The sequence below is a fragment of the Sus scrofa genome, chromosome 2 (assembly GCF_054392235.1).
Source record: "Sus scrofa isolate SSC_HxYL_T2T_F1_AM1 chromosome 2, Sscrofa_HxYL_maternal_Yorkshire_Landrace_v2.0, whole genome shotgun sequence".
Taxonomy (NCBI): Eukaryota; Metazoa; Chordata; class Mammalia; order Artiodactyla; family Suidae; genus Sus; species Sus scrofa.
This window is the reverse complement of record NC_139384.1, coordinates 38,708,364-38,724,101: the sequence shown is the minus strand read 5'-3', so window position 1 is coordinate 38,724,101 and position 15,738 is coordinate 38,708,364. Positions and strand designations below refer to the sequence as shown.

Below are 15,738 nucleotides of genomic sequence, written 5' to 3'. Positions count from 1 at the left end.
AGTGTAGGGTTATTAAAGAAAAGCCATCTAAAATTCATGGATAAAAATACATATTTACCATAAGAAAACCAATGGTGCACTGGTTCAAAAATTTTGCCATGCATCAGAATCACATGGAAGGTTTGTTTATACATCCACAGATTACTGGGCTCCATACCTGGAAATCTGATGAGCAATCCAATAATTTGCATTTTAAATAAGTTACCAGGTAATGCTAATGCTGCTGATTTAGGGGATACACTTTGAGAATCACTGGTCCAGGGGAAAATCAAGGATTTCCTCCCGCTGAGCCTTTATTTAAAAGATATGTCCTCAGAGTTCTAAGGATGCCCCCTTGTGGCAAGCCAAGTTAAAACTTTGGAAGACGACGCTTTCAAAATACCAGCAATGAAAGTAGTAGAAATAACAATCAAAATTAAAATATCCCCTCCACATTATCTAAGATCTTAGACATTAAATGATAACAGAAGATACTATGAAAAACTCTGTTAATAAGTTTGAAAATGCAAATGAGAAAAAAATAAAAATAAAAAACACCCTCTGTCTCTCTCACAAAGAACTATGTAAGCAATAAAACATTGTGGTCAAAAAGCCAGAATTTAGAATCAAATGAACCTGGGTTCAAAGCTACTATTTTAGTATATAATACTGAGCAGGCTACTTAACTTTGCTAATTTTTATCTTCCTCATCTATAAAGTGGCATAGTGATAGCACTTTATACCTCTTAATATTATTATTATAATTAAGTGCATTACTATATAAAGACTGGAGGATCCTGATTTAAAGTTTAGGCCATGAGACTGTGTCCTCAATTTAATATCTGGAAGTGCAACCCTTGGGCCACTAGTACGCACATTCCCACTGTCAAGCCTTCCATCAAATGCATCTTTCCCTAGATACATCCAGAAAGAAGTGCTATTCATACCAAAGAACTACTGTGAATTCAGAACTCCTATATATCCTTTATCTCTCCACTGGAAGTTTGCTCCTTCAGAACAAGTGAATGTGCTACACAATTCCTGGCTGATGACAAGACTAAAGGTTGATTGACATAGCTGATACCAAGACATTCCCAGAGATTGTCTTCTTTACACTGTAGACATGTCTCATGTATGTGGTTCAAACTGAATCCCATGCCCTGGGGCTTGCCTGTGACACCAATGCAGGTGTCTATTGCAGGCTCCAGTGCAATGATTAGAACAGTTTTCCTTTCAGTTCTGCGCTCAACCAGAAACGTACAACAGTGACATGGGCCTGAGTCTCCAGTGCATGGCTCTTTTTTTCTTCCTTTTTCTTCTTTTATTGAAGTAAAGTTGATATATATATTGCAGGTGTACAATATAGTGATTCAAATTTTTAAAGATTATATTTCATTTACATTTATTAAAATATTGGCTAAAATAAGGCTATATTCTTGATGCTGTATAATATATCCTTGTATCTTTAGATGCACTCAATAATTTCCCTGCACCACAATCACATAAACAAAAATATTCACTCTTCAAAAACAAAACTAAAAGCCATTAAAAACACAACTACTGGAGTTCTCCTTGTGGCTCAATGGTAACTAACCTAACTAGTATCCATGAGGACATGGGTTTGATCCCTGGCTCCACTCAGGGGATGAAGGATCCAGCGTTGTTACAGATGTGGCTCAGATCTGGTTTTGCTGTGGTGTGAGCTGGCAGCTGCAGCTCCCATTCAACCCCTAGCCTAGGAACTTCCATAAGCTGCAGGTGAAGCCCTAAAAAAGAAACAAAACAAAACAAAAAAAAGTTTTTTTTCATTACTAATAATTTGCCTATTTTCTTACTATCTGAAAATAATGAAAGGAAAGTAAAATTATCAATTCCTGCCCTAAAGGAGCTCATTGTGTAACTAAGGAGATAAACACATACTGAATTTCTTTGATCTAAAGAACTGTTCCCACATTTGAATATTTCTCAGATTTAGATGATGTTTTAAATGTAGTAATGTTCTTTTTCTTTCTGAAAGTAAAACCTATTAATAAAATCAACATCATATTTATAAACTGTGGTTTATAATTTCAGAATCAAAACCAGGAAAGTAAGAAACTAACTATAACACAAGGGCTTGTGTAAATGTCTGAGCAGATACTTGTAGGTTATATACCTGTTGGGAGACGATTTTGAATAATAGAAATTTTGAGAATTGAAAATGCAGACACTGACTTTGACACACACGCACACACACACACACACACACACGTTCTATGTCCTGATCCCACTACCAATATTTTTACAGTCATCACTATCAAAATTCATAATTATAAACCTCACAATGTTTTGATATAAAAGATGGCTGTTCCTCATCTCTGGGAACTGACCAACCTCAAAGCATTATTAATAAACATATGACAGCCCTCAAGTATTTAGAAATGGTAGTATAAAAATAAATCACAGAAAAAAAAAACCCATAAATCCCAACCTAAAATGTTAAAGCATGTTAATAAAATATAAAACCTGTTCCTGCATTACTTGAAAAGAATATATCTTTCTTGATACGGATAAATAAATGTGACATGTAAAGTTTCAAAATTGAAACTTAAAAATTTAATTGCAGGACTGAGGATGAAAAATATCTATATATTTGGTTAGATTGCAAAGGAAAATAAATCCCATAGCTTTACAAAGAAGCTTACATTTGCCTAGAAATGACAGCAAAAAATGAATGATGCTGTCTGAGAAACAATGTCATTCATGAGCAAAGGTTGGCATCTGGACCTGCTTTTAATCAGACAGCTCTAAGCTCTGCAGTCAAACTAAAACCTTCTGTGCCGCTGTAAATATTCACTTCCAAATGTATACATAGTTTTAGAAATGCACAATGATTCTCTGAAATAGATGCCTGTAATTTATCTGTTCATTTTGTTAAAACTGTGACATCAACCAGAAGAAAATAAAATTTGTTAAGTATTTTCCTTTAAAATATACATTTCCATCTCATTGAGTGATGTTGAAAATGCTTATGAATGGTGCTTAGTTCCCCATCAGGATGACTCATTCAATATACATAAGCAGATGCAAAATGTATGAGACCTATTTACAGAACTACAATAATAAATCTATATAATACAATCTTAGACTTTAGGCGTGGCATTAAATTCTTCTTCATTTTGGGTAAATCACTAGAACCACCAAAGCCTTGTTTTCTCATACCTAAAATGGGATAATAATATCTACCACATGGGTTGTTACAAATATTTAATAAATAATCCGGAAGTTCCCATTGTGGCTCAGCAGTAACAAGCTGACTAGTAACCATGAGAATGCAGATTTGAACTCTGGCTTCACTCAGTGGGTTAAGGATCCAGCGTTGCCGTGAGCTGTGGAGTAGGCTGCAGACACGGCTCAGATCCTGCATTACCATAAAGCAAAAAAAAAAAAAAAAAAAAAAAAAAAAAAAAAAAAAACCTACACAAAATATTTTGTCTGGGGCCTGTTAGCTCAACAAATTGCACCTTCATAGCTTTATTATGATCCTCAAAGTAGAATAAAAGATACATGGTATGAATTAACGGGTTTTCTTATCTAAAAAATATATACAGGGAGTTCCCTTCATGGCTCAATGGTTAACCAACGTGACGAGGAACCATAAGGACGGAGATTTGATCCCTGGCCTCCATCAGTGGGTTAAGGATCCAGCGTTGCTGTGAGCTGTGGTGTAGGTCACAGATGTGGCTTGGATCCCCTGTTGCTGTGGCTGTGGTTCAGGCCAGCAGCTGTAGCTCAGATTTGACCCCTACCCTGGGAACTTCCACAAGCTGCAGGTGCGGCTCTAAAAAAAGTAAAATAAAAAATATGTACAGGAACATCTCCATAAATAAAAATAAATGCCCAAAGAAAACACATTAGAGAGAGATTATATTCTTACAGATGAATTCACTAAAATGTTCATTTAAATATTGCATTCCTTGAATTCACTTAAAATCTGACTGATAACATTTGATTTGTATGGGAATTTGCAGAAGTACATATCATATAAAGCATGGTATATCTGTATGTCTTTTCAAAATGCCAAAGTCCATATACTTTATAGATCTGTAAATTAAAAGTTATCTTCTGGTCTGAATGTTTCTATGTTTCAAAAGAACTTTTCATTTATAGGAATGGAAGTTTTATAGTAAGTATCTGTGAGATGAGTGAAATTTGGGCCTGAAGATTTACAGACAGACCATATCTAGCTGTGTAAACTACATGCATGCAGCAGACATGTAGCTGTTTCTGTGGCTGTGGGTCTGGAAGGGGGAACAGAGGAGGCAGACCAGAGTGAATAGAATTCCTTGTCTTTTACAGATTTGCAGCATATCAGAGAATATATGGAATTCCAGCTGGTTGAGTTTCAGGGTTTCTTTTTCATTTTGTACTGGGCCCTGAAACTTGTGTAAGAAAGTCTATATAGAGTTAATAAAAAAAAATCTAAAGGGAAAAGGATAGGTTTTTTTTTTTTTTTTTTTTTTTTTTTTTAAAACATCATCAGAGGAGTGCTATGCCATAAGCAAAAACTCTCATAAGAAAGACTTTCTAATTACTGAGTTTGTAATCTCTGGATGCTCTTACACATGGGTGCTCAAATATAATACTCTTGTCTGCCACATAACCCTCTCTATCTCTCACTGACATGAATTAGCCTCCGAGATCTCCGTATCTTACTGCAGGGGTTCCGTTTATGAATGCCATTGCTGCTTCAGTTTCAGATCTAGAGAAACACAAGCTATCCTCCAATAACAGGCTATTCATTTGACTCAAACCATGACTGTCAGTTTCATGTGAAGCTCTGCCTTGAGTTCTGCTGGGAAGGTGCTGTGAAATCATCTGAAGGACAGGGATACAGTTTCAACACTGACTCATTTCATCTAGGTTCAAGGTAAGGTCAACAAACTCAGAACACAGATTCAGAGCCCATTTTCTATATGCTTTATCCAAACTTTATTCATATTCACAACTGAAAATTTTAAATGTGTGTCCTTGAACACAGAAACAATCAGGGAAATAGCCTAAATTTTGAAATCTTCCATGGGTTGGAATTAAAGACTAAACCACTTACTTGACAAGTGAATCACTCTCTAAACGAATTTCCTCATTAATAGTGGATCAATTGTATCATATTTGTATGTTTTTTTTTCCACAAAAGATGGAAAATTATAACCGAAGCCAACAATCAGTAGTAGAGGGAAAAAGATATGTGGATATTTGCCTTCTTTCGGCAATTTATAATCTGAATTCCTTTGAAACACTTAGGAATTTTCCTGCTTGTGAAACAAAGCCCTTTATCAAAATTTAAAATGTTAGATACTTACTCTCCTGACATTTCCAGCAATAAAGCTAAGTGGCATAACGTAGAGTCCCTTAATCACATGCATTCACCCAAAATTTTGAGTAATAGGCTACTGATGCCCATTAAGAATTGAGGACTGTCTAGAACCTCTTCTGCTGAGCATGGCCTTAGCAACCTCAGATAAACTAGGTTGCAGAAGCATCAAGGGTGACTATTCTAAAGGCTGTGCTAGTGCCCAATGTCAATGCAGTAAGCTCTGATGTCCATTACCAGGGGCAACGATACTAGTGTCTGTGCCAGGGCAGCACTGCACCACAGTTTATAGCATTGTTCCTCTGCTGTGTATGTGTGTGTGTGTACATATATATCCCCTCCTTGATTATAAGTCCTTCCTGGAGATTCTGAGTCTTGTCTGACAACCTTTAAATAAATTTTCTACTTGTATTAGCTAGAGTTGTTTTCTCTTGCTTGAACTAATAACTCTGATTGATGCAGCAGATGATAAATATATTCACATATTCCAAGAGACCTTGACAAATGACACAGAGATAAATAAAACTTCATTTCTAAGCAAAGATTTCTAGTCTAGAAAGGCCAGCCAAATCATATTGATGACTACACTTTGGAGGAAAAACAATAGATGTTTATTTCATTGTGTTGGAGAAATAACTGCTGAATCTGAATGCACAAGATCACTTTCAAAGGAATAAGTTAATTTAAAGAAAGGAATATCACTTGCTTTAAGTTTCTGTGGATGATATGGATAATATAAAAATCCTCATATAATATGACACTGTCATGCCTAAAAGATGTTAACAGACACCCAGGGCCAAGTTCATAGAAGACTCTCAGGAAAGGCCTTTTTTTTTTGGTCTTTTTGGGACCACACCCATGGCATATGGAAGTTTCCAGGCTAGGGGTCAAATCAGAGTTGCAGGTGCCAGCCTACAGCACAGCTCACAGCAATGCTGGTTCCTTAACCTACTGGGCAAGGCCAGAGATTGAACTGAGGTCCTCATGGATATTATTTGGGTTATTACCCCTGAGTCACAACAGGAACTCCAGGAAAGGATTTTTGACTTGCCTCTATAACGTACAGTATAAGGAAAAGGTCTACATGTATTCTTGGCATCTCAGTTGCTGAGAAAGAAGTCTGATATTTCTGATGATCTTATAGAAGATACCAGGGAATCATATATTTGAGGCTCTCTGAAACTGATGAACCCTCTCCTTTACACAAAGAAGATATGTGTTTGACTTAAAAGTCAAAGAAGAATAGAAAGTGTCCTGGAATTTTGGCAACAATAATCCACACATTTCCCTTATTTGGTGCCCTGTAATTCCTTTGATAGTAGAAAGGAATCCAATTACCCCCAGCCTTGGGTGTCCTGGCCTTTTCATTGGATTTACTTAACTTCTTTACTTGACCTCTCTCTCTGGTATCTATTCCTCTTTCGGGAGGTTCTCTGGGATTGATTTGCTTCTTATACCTAGTCTCAAATATACCTTTTGGACTTTATGTAAAACATAGTTTTTCCTCTGGTAAAACTATGGGATTTCTATGATTTAAAATGACACTTCGTCTCAGTTTTTTGTTGTTTTTTTCTTTGGGCCTCAGGGTTCTTTCTCCTTTGGACCCAGTTCTGCCTTCCTAAGCCACTTCCTGGCATCAATACATCAGCCAAAGTCCCATCTCTCTCCCAAGTACAAGGAGGAAACTACATCCCATACTTATCAATGAAAATCCTTCAGCTGAAAGAAAAAATCTCCAACTAAAACAGATCTAACAGAATAGACACTCTATTCCTCAATCAGACATTTATATTAGAAAGTTTTAGTCTTGGTATAGTCACTTAGTAATAATATGAATGACTCAAAGACATCACATCTTTCCACAATGTGGAAAGAATATTGTCGATATCTTTTCTCATGGCCCCAATATTTCAGCTATATCTCCAGACATATTCCCATAAGAGAGCATCCAAAATAGGAAGGAAGGGAACAGGGATTAAGTGGGTCATTTTTCCTATGACTTTCCACTTTAACCAAGAAGGGACATTTTTCACAGAATATTCTAAGATGATCCCTTTCATCTCACTGTGTGACTCATTCCCTCCATTAAAACAGTGAGTTCCGGCTGTGCTCAGAAGGTTAAGAACTTAACATTGTGAGCATGAGGGTTCAATCCCTGGCCTAGATCAGTGGGTTAAGGATCTGGTGTTGCTACAAGCTGCAGCATAGGTTGCAGATGCGGACTGGATCCTGCATTGCTGTGGGTATGGTTTAGGCCTGCAGCTTCACTGGCCCAGGAACTTCAATATGCCACAGGTGTGACTTTTTTTTTTTTTAAAAGAATGTAAAATGCCCTGGGATAAATACCTTGGCAGCCAACAAAATCTGATTTTATTTATTTATTTAATAAGAAAGAAAGTGTTTTCTTTTGGATAAGTAGCCGACTGTGGGTGTGATATCATGGCTTCCAACAAGGTTTAGAGAGAGGGAACAACTTCTCACAAAACTCTCAGGTTTTAAATCAGAAGTTTAGGACCATGATCCAGATTTCAGTAAAGAGGTTATATTGATTATGACTAAAGCATAAATTGTACCATTCAGTCATGAAGGGGGAACTCTTTGGTGTCTATGATAAATGTCTTTGCTTCTGTTTCCTTTCTTCACTTTTGAGGCATGATATGAGGCAGGGATGGCTGCAGGAGTAGTGGAGCTGAGATGTCCACATGAAGGAGATGAATTGCACCCACACATTTTTTCTAAAGAATTCTGGATCTTGGCAGGTGAAGAAGTGAAAAATTACACGTAGAGACCAATGAGCCAAAGGCAGATATAAACCTTGCTTTGTATGAAGCACTGCACCCTGAAGAGACTGTGGAGATGTGGCTCATGGTTTTAAATGTTAAGAAAGAAGGATTCAGCTGAAAACTATTCTGACTATATCACAGAAAACACTGTTGACTAGCTGGGATATCTTCTAAGATAGAAGGCTTTAGAATAGACTTTTAAAACAGAAATTGTAACAGCACATCCTCAGTCAATATCCATGGATGCATAACACAGTTTGTAATTAATTACCTGTATTAACAGAATAGGTTGGATCCAAACAATTCCCACACACTAGAATCATCTTTGTGAACTTTTACTCTTCTGTCATATTATTTGCTCCAGAAAACAGTCTTGAACTTGACTCATCAACCTTATTTTATCTTTAATAAGGGAATTTAAAAAATGTCAATGTAAAATAACTGAGCAATGTCAGTAGCAATCGATTTAGGGAGTATAACTGTAGCAGTAGTAATAAAATATAAAATCTTTCACTGACATTTTATTTTCCTGACTGGATGAAATAGCTAGTAGTACCATCGATCATTTTTTTTAACCTCATGCTAAGGACCTGATCTCTCATGTATTATTTTTAATGGTTATAAAACCCTGTCTCAGAAATAAATAAACTGTTTTAATTCACTCAGGGCTATGCAGCCAGTATTAAAATTACAGGCCCCGTCTTCTTTCCTTTTTTGTCTTTTTTTTTAGGGCCACACCTGTAGCATATGGAGGTTACCAGGCTAGGGGTCGAATCAGAGCTGTGGCCACTGGCCTACACCATAGCCACAGCTATGCCAGATCCAACCTGTGTCAGCAGCCTACACCACAGCTCAGGGCAACACCAGATCCTGAGCGAGGCCAGGGATTGAACCTCATCTTCAGTCAGGTTCATTTCCGCTGAGCCATGATGGGAACTCCAGGCCCTGTCTTAGAATTCTAATAGGTTGCTTTGGAAAAGCTACCTTGTCCCATAAAACCTGTTTTATCTTGGGACAATAACAGATAGATGTTTTCTCAGGATGCCAGATGAACAAAAGAAGAATAGGAGAGAACAACAAAGAAAGAGTTACTGCTTCTATTCTAAGTAAAGGTTGAAGGAAAACCTAGCAACAAGGCTGATAAAATATTGCTTCCATTCCAGGAATAGAAGTCAGGATTGTCCAGAGAAAAAAAAATAATAATAAATAGGATGTGTATGTGTGTCTAAGTATACAGATATAGGTATAGATATATTTCTTACGGAATTTCTTGTCTTTAGGGGTTTGGGTCTTTTATTCTAAAAACTTTCAACTAATTAGATGATGTTGACATGATGGAGAGTAATCTACTTTATTAAAGTCAACTGATTTGAGTGTTAATCTCATCTAAACAAATATCTTCACTGCAACATCTAGATTGGTATTTCACCAAAAATTGAGTACTTGGGTGCTATTGCCAAATGAACACATAAAATTACTCATCATATCAGGGAATTGACAGTTGAAAAACGCTCACAGAACATTGATAAAACATAAACTGAGACAAATCATCCCCTAATACTGGCGTTTGCTACTAAATCTTAATATATTAATTATATATTAATATATCATAAGTAATATGAATAATAGTTCACACCAACCTTTATATCATTATATACAGTACATATCACTTTCCCTCCATCAAGTTAATGCACAAAAACATCTCAAACTATATTCAATAATTTAAGTATTAAACATCTAATACAAGACATGCAATATGCCAAGCACAGGAGACAAAAGGAGAAAAAAAAAAGACAGTCTCTGTCCTCAAAGGGGCTAATAATCCGATGAGGGGATCAGAGAAATAGAATGCCTTTATGTAAAACAATTAAAGTTCCTGTTGTGATTCAGTTAAGAACCCCACTAGCATCAGTGAGGATGCAGATTCAATCCCTGGCCTCACCCAGTGAGTTAAGGATCCAGCATTGCCCGGAGCTGTGGGTTCAATCCCTGGCCTCACTCAGTGAGTTAAGGATCCGGCATTGCTCTGAACTGTGGGTAGGCCTGCAGCTGCAGCTCCAGTTCAACCCCTAGCCCGGAACTTCATACTCCGCAGGTGTGGCCGTAAATCAAACCAATTAGGTCTTCTTTTTATTACTCGTCAGTGTCAAAGCCAAGGTTATTACCTTTCTTAAAGCTGCATTGTCACATCAACCATTGTCTGATAGGTTGATGAAGGTGAATTCTGTACCTCCAAAAAGATATCTTCTTGTTATGGACAATTTACCAGCATAAATAGAAATATTAACAAAAATTTTCAAATCAGTAATAACAACTTATTGGAAATAGAATGCATACACATTAAGGATAAAAGAAATACAAACTGCAAGGATTTTATAATTACAATGGAAGTCCTTATATTAATTATGGATTAACACTAGAGTTTTAAATATCCAAATGTCACATAGGTACTGAATAAAAATGTGGAAAGGGCCTTGCTCAGAGTATTGAATTAAAGTTATTGGTTGCTCCCAGAATCAGTGAGAAAACAGGTACTTTTGATTTAAATCTGAGTTCAAGAATCTGCTTTGTCATTACCAGGTACCAAGCAGCACCTGAGAGTAGAATGCTCTTAGGATTATTTCCTTATTTGCATTAAATTTGAAGCATAGGAAAGCACAAGAGAGTATGTCACAGGAGAATAGATAACGAGATTGTCTATTATATTTTGCACCATTTATATCCTGTGGTATATAAATTGCTAATATAATGTGAAGTAAAATTGTTTCTCTTCTCTACCTGCATAATAGCTGCTGATATGCACATACACACAAGACACAGACACACACACACACACCATCCCTGTGAAATAGAGCATGTAATTCTACATTATGAAATTATCCTTATTAGACACACCTAGAATGATTTCTTGCTGTCACTTAAAGGTGTCTCGTGTTATCAAAAAAGCCAAGAACTCCTGAAATACACTGGTTTATACAGGAATAACTAATAGGCTTAGAGGCTGGTGAAGACTAGCAAGGTAAAGGGAGCAAACACAGACATGAATTTTTGAGCCTCACCTTTGTTCCTGTTGTTCTCTGAAAATTTCATTTCTCCAACTAATGGACTTAAGAAGACATGGGTTGATGGGAGATGTGATTGGAGAATGTCACGTCCTCCGAAGCTATCCAGTAACAAATGTGCTTTCCATACCTTTTGTTTCATTCTGGAAAGAAAAACAAATTTTGATAAATGTTTCTTAGAACACCACGTAAAAATGAAGAGAGGGTGAGAGACTAAATATCAAACCGGAGGCTTTTCAGCTTAAATCACAAAACTTTAGAGATGGATAAAATTTCCTAGACCAAACTTCTCTCTTTAGAGCTGTAGTGACTATTAGTCAGAGAACTGGAGGTTAAACTGTTGTCAAAGAGGGGGCTTACTTTTCTTTTCATTGTATTTTAATTATAAAATCATAGATTCACATTTATAAAAATTGTGAAAATAACTGTTTTGGGGAGTAGAAAATGTTATAAGAATAGAAAAATAATGCATATATTTTTTTTAAATAAGGTACATTACTGTGTTTTCCCATATAGTCTTTTGTCATTACACAGACAAAAATCTTCTCTATTTAGGAAATAAACTTCTATTTAAACTTGTGACACAGAAATGTTGGTAATATGGATAAAGAAAAAATTAAATCAGATTTATATATTTAAGTTTCAGGATCAGAACCTTCCTAAGCAAATAGAAATATTAAATTATCTTCTAATTATTGTAATGTTCATGGATGCATGAATAATTTTAAAATCATGTTTTAACTGTGTACAAAGTAATATAGTAAATACAAAGTAATATAGTAAATACATAAAGCAAATCACACATGTATCAGTTAAATACGTAAAGTAACTTAATAGTATAACAGTAATAATAGTAATATAAACACTTGCACTAACTTTAAGGGTTTTCTCCTGAGGTTTAACATTGTTCTTTCATTTGGAACACATTCTTTGTTTCTGCATTTGCTTGACTCTACCTGTTGGTTTTTATGAATTTAATAAAACACCCACCTCTCCCAGTCTTGAAGGAGTGGCCTCTTGCACGAAATAAATCTTATCTTGCAACACTGTCCTCTCTCAGGATTGTCTCGCATACCTTGGTGATTGTCCATGCAGCCTATTTTATTTTTAGAGGCTCAAAGTAGTGGAAGATGTGAGAAGACCGGTCTGTGTCCCAAAGGGGAGGATTTCAGTCAGCATCTTGATTTAAGCCGACTGGAAGCCAGAATCTCAAGCAACGTCTTTTAGAGGATATTTACACGTGGGACTGCCACCTGTGCCTGGTGATGGATGTGGAGGTGTCTCCCCGGGCAGCCACCAAAGAACTGCACCAGACATAAAAACGGGGGCTCAGGTCTGAAATCGTGGCGCCAAACGTAAAACCCAGGGCACCAGACGTAAACAGGCATCAGACGTAAAACTGGGGCAGCAGGCATGCGTGAAAGCTACCCCGTAGAAATACCGGCGCCCTGGAGCTCGCAAAGATGGCGCCTGCCAGTGTTTGTCCGCTGAGGGCATGCCAGTGGCCCCTCAGAAGATGTCAAATAGATGTCTCCCCTCAGGCCGACACTCTGAGACAATCAAAGAGCCTCTCCACACAAAGTCTGGACGCAGCTTGATCTGACGCTTCCACGCTGGGCCGGGAAGGTGAGTCCTCACGTGCTAGAGCCCTGGGAACATTCTCAGCCTGCTTACAGGTGTGTCTTCTGGATACAAGCTCCCATGGTTTTCAAGGGAAATGTTTTGGAGGCCTGCTTCTCAGGTGTAGGTCTTAGAAGTCAGGGGTGCCCTATGTGGGCTTCAAGCTCCTCGCTCCTCAGGGAGAAGCTTCCAGTGTTGAAGTGCCTCGGGAGTATAAGACCAGGGGTGGTTGAGCCAGGGGTGGGATTTCTGGCCGGGTTGAGTCCCAACCTCTCCTACCTGCCTTCTTGCCGCTTTGCTCTCCTCCACCCAACATAGGTATTGCTGCGCCAGTTTTCAGGGTTTAATTCAGAGAAACCTGTTCTGTATGTAGCTGTAGATTTGACATGTTCTTTGGATAAGCTGAGTTCGGGATCCTGTCACATCACCATCTTGAACCTGAATTTGTCTAACTTACATAATATTCCTCCAGTATGCTCCCCAGTCCTCAGTTTGATTTTTTTTTTTTTTTCTGTTTTTGCACTGGGCAAACAAATCTTTATTCCTGAAGCTGAAAACAGGCATGCTCTTCCAATTGGGCCAGTGCCCCATCCCAGGCCTAGCACATTGAACTTGGAGACCCAGGCCCTCCATCCCTGAGTCATGTTCTCTGTATGTGTATATAGAGGGGATTCCCGGGTGACATCTAGAGGTAGCCCAGTGTCAGGAGGTTCTTATGGGTACCCTGTCGCAAGGTGGGCAGTCTCAGGCAGGGGGACAGCATCCCCTTGTCTCCCTCATTAAAGCAGCAGCTGTTATTTTCAATTTGCTTTTTTATATTTTTATTATTCCTTTGCCTATTTAAAATAGACTTAACACACATATATGTACATTAAGACAGAATATCACTGAATTTGACATTTTTAAATCTCCTTAGAAATGGTGCTATAGTGTATATATTCATCCATGTCTTGCTTTTTTCAACACTGTCCAACAATCTGTTTGTAAAATTCCTCCTTATGTATGTTATATGACATGCAAATATAAGTTTGCAACAACCACTCTCATACTGTATTCACAAGCCAGAAAAAGTATTTTATGAACAATATTTTTCTACCTAAGCCAAATAAGGTGTATCAAATACTTAGTATTTGATTGTCATTTTATCTGTTTATGATCAATTTTGTAGCATAAAAGTAAATGCTAATTTTGAGTCTAAAGATGGCTTCTCTTCCATCTCAGGCCCAATATAAAATAGTATCTTTATTTACCTCCCAGGTATTTTGAAGAATATTTCTGACCATGATTTATTAGCAAGAATAATACTAGGGAATTTGAAATTAAAATGAAAGGGCATGATTGTCTGTGGGAGGTAGGGAGGGCCTCCAGATAGACAGTTTTAAGGATGCTCTCCAAATTTGAAAATATCATATTTAATTTTGTGTAATTTATTTCTGTAATTTTATTTCTTCCAAATTTTATTAAATTTTTAATTTTTTATTATAGAGATTTACACTGTTCTGTCAATTTCTGTGATACAGCAAAGTGACCCAATTATACATTTATGTACATTCTTTTTTTCACATTATTCTCCATCATGTTCCATCACAAGTGATTTTCCAAATTTTAGAGTGATTTTATCACATACACATTACACATACCTAGAAGACAAAGACAATCAATTATTGGGACAATTTCTATATGAATCATCAAAAGAGTTTTTTCCTTAAAAGAATGGATACAATAATAGAAAAAAGATCTGTTGTGCATTAGTAGTCACTAAAACCCTCTCTCTTTTTGTTTTCATGACACTACATTGACTGAATTCCATTCCTGTTTATGTTCTAACTACTCCGCAAGAATACACTCAATATTCTGATTGCCTTTTAGATGCCAGGTACTGTTCTTGGAACAGGGAATAAGCCATAATGAAAGACACGGAAGGAATCATTGACTGCCTTTGTCAAAAACTAAGCAGATCTACCTCATGTGGGTTTCACTCGGACTAGACACTTTTACACTTAGTTTACCTGGACATTAAAAGAGAATACTCTCGAGTTAGATCTTCAGCTCTGAAACTTCAATATGGCAGGTAAACTGCTAATCTGGCCTTCCTTAAAATTATATTCTTGAAAATATGTCCCTAGCTGATAAGTAAAGAGTGCCCTGTGTTAGGGACAGAGGGACACATTCAGCAGTGGAAGTCTGCTCCTGGCTGAATTTAGCCGCTCTTGTCATGAATAATTCAGCACAGACTCCAAAACTGAATACTAGCAACATACTAAAAAGAAAAATGTGACAACTACCCGGGATGACCCTCCTTTGATTTTCCTAATTATATTAAAGCTTCAATTATATTAAAGCTTTTTACCTGATTTAAATATAATTTCACTATGATTGTGTACTGTGTAGGGGTAAACAGATACAGTTTTTTTTTTTTTTTTTTTTTGTCTTTTTGGTCTTTTGTTGTTGTTGTTGTTGTTGCTATTTCTTGGGCCGCTCCCCCGGCATATGGAGGTTCCCAGGCTAGGGGTCCAATCGGAGCTGTAGCCACCGGCCTACGCCAGAGGCACAGCAACGCAGGATCCGAGCCGCGTCTGCAACCTACACCACAGCTCACGGCAACGCCGGATCATTAACCCACTGAGCAAGAGCAGGGACCGAACCCGCAACCTCATGGTTCCTAGTCGGATTCGTTAACCACTGCGCCACGACGGGAACTCCTAGATACAGTTTTGAATCACTGAACTGGGCCTTACCTTGCACTTTCCCATCCAGAGTTTCCAAAATTTTCTTAGCTCTCTCTGTTTTTATTAGACATTCAAGGAATCTCAAACACGTGCTCTCTCTACCACCTAAGACTGCCATTTGCACTTAAAAACATATTACAAACAGGGAAACATATGAACTGCAGATAAAAAGGAGACATGCTGTATTCAGATTTTACCACTAAGAGGCTGAC

General features: G+C 37.3%; 1 long non-coding RNA gene across 6 annotated transcripts in view; it reads right to left on the bottom strand.

Moving 5' to 3' along the window:
• The window catches only part of LOC106509395 (uncharacterized), a 707,614-nt gene extending 694,754 nt beyond the window's left edge, over window positions 1–12,860 (bottom strand). For 3 of the 6 annotated variants that reach the window (XR_014837148.1, XR_014837145.1, XR_014837144.1), the window contains exons 1-2: window positions 12,168–12,860; window positions 11,175–11,320 (exon numbers count right to left, since the gene is read on the bottom strand). This is a non-coding gene — a long non-coding RNA (uncharacterized LOC106509395). The remainder of the gene's footprint in view (window positions 1–11,174; window positions 11,321–12,167) is intronic. The other 3 variants (XR_014837146.1, XR_014837147.1, XR_014837149.1) reach the window with 1 other exon arrangement.
• Window positions 12,861–15,738: the final 2,878 nt, after the last annotated feature.